The 10,577-nt window shown below is 46.5% G+C and overlaps 1 long non-coding RNA gene, 2 other non-coding genes and 2 pseudogenes across 3 annotated transcripts; all 5 read left to right on the top strand.

The window, feature by feature from the left end:
- Positions 1–7,329: 7,329 nt before the first annotated feature.
- Positions 7,330–9,273, top strand: LOC123102600 (uncharacterized). Its single transcript, XR_006449076.1, has 2 exons — positions 7,330–8,444; positions 8,782–9,273. It is a non-coding gene; the product is annotated as an uncharacterized lncRNA (long non-coding RNA).
- On the top strand, positions 7,456–7,537 carry LOC123109199 (small nucleolar RNA Z159/U59). The gene has a single exon (XR_006452498.1). It is a non-coding gene; the product is annotated as a small nucleolar RNA Z159/U59 (small nucleolar RNA).
- Positions 7,929–8,024, top strand: LOC123109201 (uncharacterized; annotated as a pseudogene).
- On the top strand, positions 8,094–8,239 carry LOC123109406 (small nucleolar RNA snoR137). The gene has a single exon (XR_006452637.1). It is a non-coding gene; the product is annotated as a small nucleolar RNA snoR137 (small nucleolar RNA).
- On the top strand, positions 8,440–8,530 carry LOC123109206 (uncharacterized; annotated as a pseudogene).
- Positions 9,274–10,577: the final 1,304 nt, after the last annotated feature.

Raw genomic sequence — 10,577 nt, 5'->3', positions numbered from 1 at the left:
TCATCACCTACATCACAAGTGCCACTTTGCTCCACTTGGGAGCCGTTATTCTCATCAAACTCCACGTTACACGTCTCCTCAATAAGTCTCGTGGATTTATTAAGGACACGGTAAGCATGAGAGTTTGTAGCATAACCAACAAATATGCCCTCATAAGCTCTAGCCTCAAATTTAGACAACCGAACACCTTTCTTGAGAATGAAACACTTACAACCGAACACCCGGAAGTACTTGAGGTTGGGCTTGTTGCCGGTGAGTATCTCATATGGAGTCTTGTTCAAGCCCTTGCGGAGGTAGAGCCGATTGGATGCATGACACGCGGTGTTGATGGCTTCGGCCCAAAAGTTGTACGGAGACTTGAATTGCGCCATCATGGTCCTTGCCGCATCCATCAACGTCCGGTTCTTCCTCTCCGCAACACCGTTTTGTTGAGGTTTGTAAGGTGCGGAGTATTGATGCTTGATCCCCTCATCACTAAGAAACTCATCCAAGGTGTAGTTCTTGAACTCGGTGTCGTTGTCACTTCTTATTGTCCAGATCTTTGCATTGTGTTGACGTTGTGCTTCATTTGCAAAGTCAATGACGGTTTGTTGGGTCTCGCTCTTCCTCTTGAAGAAATACACCCAAGTGTATCTTGAGTAGTCATCCACAATCACCAAGCAATACTTCCTACCCCCAAGACTATCGAAGGATGGAGGCCCAAAGAGATCCATGTGAAGGATCTCCAAAGGCCTCTTTGAGTAAATGATAGTCGTGGGAGGGTGAGCCTTCTCATGTAGCTTTCCTTCGATACAAGCACTGCAAGCACGATCTTTAGCAAAACTAACATTCGTTAGTCCACGGACATGGTCCCCCTTGAGGAGACTTTGCAAAGATCTCATATTGACATGGGCTAAACGGCGATGCCAAAGCCATCCCACATCAACTTTAGCCATTAGGCATGTCGCGGTCTTAGTTGGTCGCTCCAAAAAGTTAATCACATATAGACCGTTCTTGACATGCCCAATAAAGGCTACTTTAAGAGTCTTACTCCACAAGAGGGCCACGGTATCGATATCAAAGAAAGTGGCAAAGCCCATGATTGCAAGTTGACGAACGGAAAGTAAATTGTATGCAAGGGACTCAACAAGCATGACCTTCTCGATTGTGAGATCATGAGAGATGACCACCTTGCCAAGTCCCAATACCTTGGAGGATGAGGCGTCACCCCACTCGACATTGGTGGGCATAGATGGAATCTTGTGCACGTCCACCACCAAGTCCTTGCTTCCGGTCATATGATTCGTAGCTCCGCTATCGAGCAACCATGATCCCCCACCGGAAGCAAACACCTACACGAGATTAATGCTTGGTTTTAGGTACCCATTTTGTAATGGGTCCTTTGATGTTAGTAACAAGGGTCTTTGGAACCCAAATAGACTATTCAATATATTCATGAAGAGAAGCAACGAATTTGGCATAGACATGCCCATCACTAGCACGGCATAACACATAAGAAGGATTAAAGTCGCCGGCTTTGATGCGAGGAGTGACATTGTCCCTTTTGACAACGCCACCCTTCGCGTTGTTCTTCTTCTTCTCCTCGGAGGCACTTTCTCCCTCCTTCACAAAGATTTGCATGAGAGGAGGAGGTCGTTTGGTCTTGTCATTCTTCTTCTTGTTCTTGGAGTCGGGCACGTACCCAACCCCTTCCTTGGCTACAACTCCCTTTTGGTTGATCAAAAGATCGTTGAGGTTCTTCTTGCCTTGTATGCAAGTCGCAAGACCTCTCTCAAGTTGCCCCTTTAGCTTAGCGTTCTCCTCAATGAGATGCACATGCTCACAACACGGGTTAGTAGCATTTGCATTATCAATTAACATCATATGAGGAAAAGTGGCTTTTTCCTTGGTTAGCTTTACTTGAAGTTGATCATGAGACTCTTTGAGGCTAGCATGAGCACCCTTCAAGACCTTGTGAGCCTTGTCAAGTAGATCAAACTCCTCTTTGAGTTTAGCAAGATCAACCTCAAGTTCGGCCTTCTCGGAGTTTAGCCCATGAGAAACAATGAGGACATGATCATAATCTTTCTTTAACTTAGCATGATCAACGTTGTGTGACTCCTTAAGAGCCAAATGAAGACCACGCTCTTCCTCAAGAGCATTGGAAAGATCCGAAATCTCATCGGCATAGTCACGACTATGCCCTTCCATCTTAGTGATGGTGTCTTCGTGAGCCTCGATCATGTCATTGGCTTCACCAAGTTGTTCCAAGAGAGCAACAAAGTGCTTCTTGGATTTTCCCTTGAGTTTGCCCATAAAGGCCTCAAACTCATTTGCCTCCCCATTAGCTTCCTCAAGTTCATTAATGCTATCCGTCGGAGAAGGATGATTAATGATGGTAGTTTTGATGTTGGGGGTTACCTTGTTGGTGGCTTTAGCCATGAGGCACTTGGCGGTGACGCTCTCATTGGGTGAGTCGAAGAGAGACACCCGTGGAGTCGTCGCAATGGCAACGGAGGCCATGGCAACCGACTCGTCATCTTCATCATCGTCATCATCCTCATTGTACTCTTCTTGTACCACCAATGCCTTGGGAGGAGTCTTCTTGGTGAAGTTGCTCTTGTTGGGGAACGACTTGGCCTTGTCCTTTCGGATGAGCTTGCCACCATTGTCTTCCCTCTTCTCATATGGGCACTCCGCAACAAAATGACTCATGTTGCCACAATTGTAACAAGTCCTTACACGTTGCTTGCTCTTCGTGCCACTTGAGTTGTTTTTGCTAAAGTTTGGCCTCGAGTTTTTCTTGCTCCAAAATTGCCTTGAAGCAAGTGCCATGTGTTCATGATACGCATACTTCGTATCTTCGGGGTTGCTCTCCTCTTCTTCCTCTTGTTCTTCTTCAACGGTGAGCTTGGCCTTCAATGCAAGGTTAGGCTTCTTTGCCCTTTGAGAATGAAGCACCGCATTGTCGGCGGTCTTGTCCAAAATGTTCATGGCCACAAACTCAACCAACACTTCGCTTGAGGTCAAAGTGTGGAAGTCCGGTCTTTGACGAATGACGGAGGACATGGCCTTGTGGTAGGGCATCATTGCCTTTAGGAATTTGCGCTTGATCCAATTGTCATCCGTGTCCTTGCTCCCGTGATCTCGTAGTGAGACCGCGAGTTTGGTTACTCTCTGATAAAGCTCACGATGTTCTTCATCTTCTTTCATTGCAAACTCATCGGCCTCATCTTGCACCACTTCATAGTTGGAGCGTTGAATGCTTGCGCTTCCCCGGTAGAGAGAGACAACACAATGCCATGCATCTTTGGCCAAGGCGAAGGGACGAAGATGGGGTAGGTCTTCGGGTGGAATTGCATCTTGAATGATGAAGAGGGCATTCTCATTGAATTGATTATTCGCGGCTTCTCAAGGAGTGAAGTTGCTTGGATCATGCGGATAGAAACCTTCTTCAATGATTCTCCAAAGGTTAGTGTTCACATGATTTAAATGATGTTTAAAGCAGTAAACCCAAGAATCAAAGTCCTCATTTTTCACAATCTTAGGGGGAGGACCGGCATGATTCAAATGAGTGGAAGGAACCGGTCCACCATAAACAAGCGGTGGTTCCACATGAGCAAAGATGCCGATGCCATTTTTACCACTAGAAGAAGGAGCCTTTTCACTACTAGCTTCCCCCTTATCGGAGATAGCATCAGTCACCTTGTCGGTGGGATCACCCACTTTCAACGGTGCGGTGGATAGTTTAAGCCCCTCAAGGAATTTAGTAAACATGCTTTCGACCTCGGTTGTCATGGAGGTTTTCAATGTCTCCAAGGCCACATTGAACTCCTCATGAGAGACCGAGGTTCCCCCATCACTCGTAGACGAGGTCAGATTCGCACCGGAGTGTTCCTCCACACCGTCTACGGTATCAACCATACTCTTCGGACGGTAAAGTCCTTAATAAAGAGACGAGGCTCTGATACCAATTGAAAGGATCGGTATGGTTGACTAGAGGGGGTGAATAGGCAACTAACAATTTTTAGCTTTTCTTTAACAATTTAAACTTTGCATCAAGGTAGGTTGTCTAGATATGCAACTAGGTGAGCAACCTATATGATGCAACAAGGATAGGAACACAAGCAAGCAAGATATATGAAACAAATAAGCTTGCACAAGTAAAGGCATGAGATAACCAAGAGCGGAGACGAGGACGTGTTGCCGAAGTTCCTTCCCTTTGAGAGGAAGTATGTCTCTGTTGGAGCGGTGTGGAGGCACAATGCTCCCCAAGAAGCCACTAGGGCCACCGTATTCTCCTCACGCCCTCACACAATGCGAGATGCCGTGATTCCACTATTGGTGCCCTTGGAGGCGGTGACCGAACCTTTACAAACTAGATTGGGGCAATCTCCACAACTCAATTGGAGGCTCCCAACGACACCACGAAGCTTCACCACAATCGACTATGGCTTCGCGGTGACCTCAACCGTCTAGGATGCTCAAACACCCAAGAGTAACAAGATCCGCAAGGGATTAGTGGGGGAATCAAATATCTCTTGGTGGAAGTGTAGATCGAGGGCTTCTCAACCACTCCCGAGCAAATCAACAAGTTTGGTCGGCTAGGGAGTGAGATCAGGCGAAAATGGAGCTTGGAGCACTAATGGAGGTACTACCGCGCCTGGCCAGCAGTACTACCACAAGGCCGCGCGGTACTATTGCTTGCAACCAAGCGGTACTACCGCACGACTGTGCGGTACTACCGTACCGACCCACGGTACTGCTGCAACCCCAGCGATAGTAAAGATAAACAGACGCGCAGGAACTAGGGGCGGTACTTCCGCAAGCACGGTACTACCGCGCCCCCCATGCGGTATTACCGCAAGGCAAAAAGCCCCAGCCAGGGGAAAGGAAAACTTTCGTGCCTACTTCTGCAAAGAAACGGAAGTAGCAAAAACCCGTCACAGTAGTACCACCGAGGGGCGGTACTACTGCCTGACTGCATAGCGCGGTACTACCGCGTGGCGAAAACGGTACTACCGCGGTAGGTGCGGATGTAAAAAATTATATCCGCCCCTACTACCGCGAAGGGGCGGCACTAGCCTGGTGGGCAGTGGTAGTGCGGCTCCAGGGGAGCGGTACTACCGCGGGCATCTGCGGTACTACCGCGCCACCGCGCGGTACTACCGCTTTCCTGGAGCAGTACTACCGCGACCAACCACAGCAGCCAGACAAGGGAGGCAAGAAAACGGAGAAAGCTCCAAGGAAAAAGGAGGGGACAAGAAGGAGACGTGTACATGATGATTCCACCCAAACCTTTCCAATACGGACCCCTCTTAATAGTACGACTTTTCTACGACTCAAATCCACCAAAAAGAAACGTATAAAAGACGCCGTCTTCATCAGTCTTCGAGGGGCACCCAACCGTCTTGTGCCTAGCAATGAAGTGTCTGGAATACTCAAGGCACACGATTAGTCCGCAAATGCGTTGTCATCAATCACCAAAACACTTAGGGATAAATATGCCCTTACAAAGCTTCACTCTTACTCAGATGAACTCCCCAACATATCCACTTGGCAACTTAATCAGAACTTCATGGACCTCTCCAATCCGTTTTGCTAAATTTTCCGAGATCATCATCTATTCGGCATGGCCAAAGACGAGGGAATCGACTCCTCTACCGTGCCTCTAAGCATGACACGGTTGTTGTGCCTCCTTCCGACGCCGCGGATGGACTGACATGGGCCACAAAATTACCAAAACCAACTCCCCAACCCAACCATTAGATGTATCACATGCCTAAACTGATTAACTATTTTGTTTTCAACTAAGAAAAGAGATTAACCATTTTTAGCGGAACTAATTAACTACAATTAATACATGACCAACACTCTAAAACGTAAAATGATGGAGGCGTGCACCGGTTCGTGATGCTTTAGCCCTCCCTGCCCGCGGATTCAAGCCGAGCTGCCCGAAATTGCTGCCATCCGTGCTCATTTTCCTCGTAACTGATGGTTGTCGCCTCGTTTGATTTGTAGCCGTCAAGCCCTCTCCGGGCTCGCTAACCTGTTCTGACGCATCAGCATGAGCTTATGCTCATTTCCAATCTCCCCATGCTCAATTTTGAGCCGTAGGAACAGTCCCCGCAAGCTTAGATAGTCGTCGTTGCCATGACTCATCGCCACCATTGCTAGAGCTCGAACTTGTCGCATCTGAGCAGGTCGGTGTGCTCCTAACATCGCCAGGAAGCAAACCCGCCCTTAGCTCGCCTTGGTTCACCATGTAGCATCGTGTCTGTCAAACCCATGCCATGGTCGCCGCCAAACCTTGTCGCCGACCCTTCTGCGGGTGACCGCTGCTACCAAAACCACCACCAGCATACGTGCAATTTTGTGCCCTGCAGCGAGCAAACGATGCACCTCCGCCGTCGATTTTGGTTCCCGCCAGTGAGTCGACGTGGCGTGTTTACTTTAGGGTTATAATTAACCAATTAACTAAATCCTTACTCCATGAGACGTGGGACCCCCTTGTTTAATTTGCCATCTATAATAGAGTCTATTTAGGGTTAAGTTTAATCCCGGTGGACCCAGTAGTCAGAGAGAGAAAGAGAGAGATTGTGTGTGAGAGAGTTTTTTAGTTAGGGTCCACTTGTGAGTGAGAGAGTTATTTTCTTTTTTTACTGAAAAGTTAGGTCCCACATGTTAGTGGCACATGCACAGGAGGGCAACTATGTCGAGAAAACGTCCATCTGATGGTCAAACATCTTTGACCGGAGGAAAACGGCACGGAGAGATATTTTTATAAAGGCACCAAATGAAATAAGGCCTCCTTTGGTTTAGAGGAATTTCATAGGAATTCTAGAGGATAGGATTCTTATGGGATTTTTTCCTTTAGAGCCCTTTGGTTTATAGGAATGGATTCCTATTCCTACATAGGATTGATTCCTATCCTCCACATTTCATAGGAAAATAAAAAAGAGCCTAGACTTAATGGAAAAATTCCTTTGGTGTCAACCAAATGACATCTTGTTTTCTATTCCTACTCATAGGATTTGAGATACACGTCATCTTATTTCCTATAAAATTCCTATTCCTACAATAATCCTATATTATGAACCAAAAAAGGCCTAAGGGTAAAGATGAGGCCCAGCGAAAAATAGGGGATGGAAATGTCCCATTAGCATCTGACGGCAGCTCAGAGGCACGGTGGAGGACGAGACGGTGTGCCCAGGTTTTGCAACGGGAAACACCGGCCCCGCCGAGATCGAGATCGGACGGTGCAGATTACGTAGGAGGCGCAGGCAACCTGCCCAACCCTAACCGGGAGCCTATAAATACAAAAGAAATCCTCCTTCCTAACCACCCAGCAAACCCAGCCGCCAGACCCACTATCTCTCTTCCCCCCATCTTTCCCTCCTATGCATCTCCGCCTCTCCTTCTCGATTCGGCACGAGCTTCGCTTCGATTTGCTTTTATTTTCTCTCGCCCTGCTCGTTCTCCGATGATGACCTAAATAATACTTTCGTTCTTCTGAAATTCACAATGTGGAAGAACTGGAGACCTGAACTGAGGAGACTGCATCTGGTTGCCGTTTGATTTTTCTGTACGTATTTTGTTTTCTTTTCCTTCCCATGGATCGGGGTTGGTTGTTCGCGGATCCCGGTGATGACCTGTGATGTTAAAGTAGTGGCCTGATTCATACGGTGATGAGATCCATATTATCACCCAGAGGGATCTGAGCCAAGAAGCAACCCGACATTGTTGCTCGTCTGGGGTTCTCGTTTTTGCTATTTGCTTGAGAAGTTTTGGACTACTTTTCGCCCTCCCGATGACTGGACAAAATTTAAGTTTCAGCCTTGTCTGAAAAATACCAATCTGTTGATACATCTATGCAAATGTTTCTGAGGGACCATCTCTTTTCGAGATTCTGTTTTTGTTTTATCTTGTGCTAGATCTAATGCCTAAAGCTGTCCGATGATGATGAAACTAAATACTTTCGTTCTTCTGATGCGCTATTTCATGGCGCGGTGTGGAAGCAATTTGGAGACCTGAACTGAGGAAAAGCTTATTATATCGGTGCATTTCAATTTTTTTCCGCTTGCATTTTGCGTTTGAAAAACTGTTTTGTGTTTGTTGCTTCACACCTGGAAGGATGGCCTGTTGATATCAGTTTGGTCATCCCGTAGAGGGAAGCATAGACGGACGGAAACACCGGCCAGCATTAAACAGCACGACGCAAAATCAAACCGTGTCGTGTTACCTGTCTTCTGGCACATCTCAACACAAATTTGCATGTTTTTGTTTCGTGAGATTCGTGTGCCTCCATCTTCCGTTTTCCCTTTCTTCCCCGATCTCCTTGTCGCCCATGCGACCTGTTGTCTTCTCTGCATCCAGCAGCTGGATTAGAGGTGTTGCCCCTGCATGCGGCTCGGAGGTGGGAGGTGGTTGGCTGGTTGTTCGAGCAATCATGTCAGTTTTGTCAGGTGATGATCAAACTAAATACTTCCGTTTTTCTGATGCGCTGTCATAGCAGGTGTGGAAGCGATTTGGAGATCGAAACTGAAACGCTGAAAGATTTGAGTTTTTATAAAATTTGCTTCTCTGAATGAATGGCTTGTTAACATTTTGGTACCCTGTAGAGTAACCGTAACTCCAGCCAACATTAAACAGCTGTTTGAGCAATTGTCTTCTGGCACATTTTTAACATCCGCGTCGCCCGATCCTGTTTTTGTTTCTTATATGTGCGCTCCTGTTTTCCCTTCCTTTGCCGACCTCCTCGTCGCCTGCTCGCCTGCAATACCCCAATTGCTCTGCATCCAGCCGCTTGTGTCGAGGAGATGCCCCTGCATACAGCTTGGAGGTGGGCGGTGGTTGGCTGGTGGGTGAAATGAAATCGAGGAGGGAGAGGGGTGGCGGTGCAGATGGAGGGGTGGGTGGCGGTGCTGGATGTGATAGAAATCTAGAATATAGGCTCTCTAAATTCTGTGATTTCTGTCCTGTCCGCTGCCGCTCACATCTCCCTCTGCGCCTGTCATCCCTCCCTTCTCGATTTTAGGCCACGGCCAACAACCTCTGTCTCCCAGCTGTCTCATCTGGATCCAACTCATGGTGGAATAAAGCTTGCTTGACAGTTCATGCGAATCAGCGTTATCAAATTGCTGCTTGATCTGTAATTCGGTTCATTCTGTGGTTACTTTACTTTGTGTGAGCAATCAAAGTTAGTTTTGTCCGGTGATGAAGTGATTTGGAGACCTGAACTGAGGAAGGGCTGTATGAATTGAGTTTTTATCAAATTTGCTTCATAAATGTTAATGGCTTGTTAGCAGTTTACTCTGTATGTAGAGCGATATCACCTCTGAGCAATCAACATTAAACCCAGGCAAAATATGCCCCTCTTATGGTTCTGTAAATAATTTATCACTGAACAATTAATTTTACTAACAAAATGTTCTAAAATCTTGACTACTACTCACAGTGTGAAAATAATTGGAGTATAATATTTGTCGCCAAGGTGCTGATTCTACGGGAATTTATCGCATGAGGACCGACCTCTGAAAAAAATTCTAGAGGGTGCTTGGATACAAGGGACTATTTTTAGTTTGACTAAAAATAGTCTCTTTTAGAGGCTAAAGTTCCAAGCACCCCTGACTAAAGAGAGGCTAGGACTAGTCTTGAGGCTAAAATCTTTTAGTCATGGGAAACCTACTAAAATATGTATTAGCTCTCTCTCTCCTCATTTAATTCCTCTCCTTAGTTCTGGATTGGAGGGTTTGAAGGATAATAAATGCTCAATAATTAGATTTTAGTCTCTTTAGTACTTGGATCCAAGTATGGGTGAGACTAGCAAGTTTTAATCCCACTACTTTTAGTCATGGGACTAAAACGTATCCAAGCATGCTCATAGAATTGGCTGTGTCATGCAATCAAATCCTTCATTTTTCCTATTCCTTTGTTTTGCAAATCCTGTGATCCAAGAAAGCCTTTACTTCATCAGCCTTAGGGAAATGTGCAAGGAAGCTGGCCATGTTACATTTCGAAATAAGCAAATTGAACACAATAAATGAATTTCATGCAAACATAATTTAAAAATGGATGAAATATTGAAATGACATCTCCAATTTTTTGTTGATGGTGACCTTGTTATGCGTGGCTGGCCTTTGCCATTTTTCGTTGTTGAACACCTTGTCACAACGCGTCCATTTTGTGTCTGGGTTATGCGAAAACAAATGCCCAAACCGCTTCGTGGACCTGATGAACAGTTGTGGGTGGTTTGGGAGATGTCTTAAGATGGCCATGCTTGGCAGTAGGTGCTAATTGCGCCTTGATAATTTTTGACATTGGTCTTGCAGGCGCTAGGCCTCAACATTCAGACGATCATTTGGGCTAAGCCCGAGCGCAAAGGTCAATGAAGAAAGCTCAAGCCTCAATGGTCATGCTTGGAACCAGGGAAACGTGGTCGTTAAGGAGAATGACAAGGTTTTAAAATGTTACCACGCAGGTCCGAAGCACGGGTGCAGTGAAGTTTACGGCGTGGAAATCGTCCTGCTGGGTGGTGCAGAAGCCGGGGAAGGCACTGGTGCAGTGAAGTTTTGTCTCTTGACTCTGCAGCGAGGCTC

Source organism: Triticum aestivum, chromosome 5A (assembly GCF_018294505.1).
Source record: "Triticum aestivum cultivar Chinese Spring chromosome 5A, IWGSC CS RefSeq v2.1, whole genome shotgun sequence".
Lineage (NCBI taxonomy): Eukaryota > Viridiplantae > Streptophyta > Magnoliopsida > Poales > Poaceae > Triticum > Triticum aestivum.
Note: the sequence above shows the minus strand (reverse complement) of the source record. Positions and strands in the feature narration are given on the sequence as shown.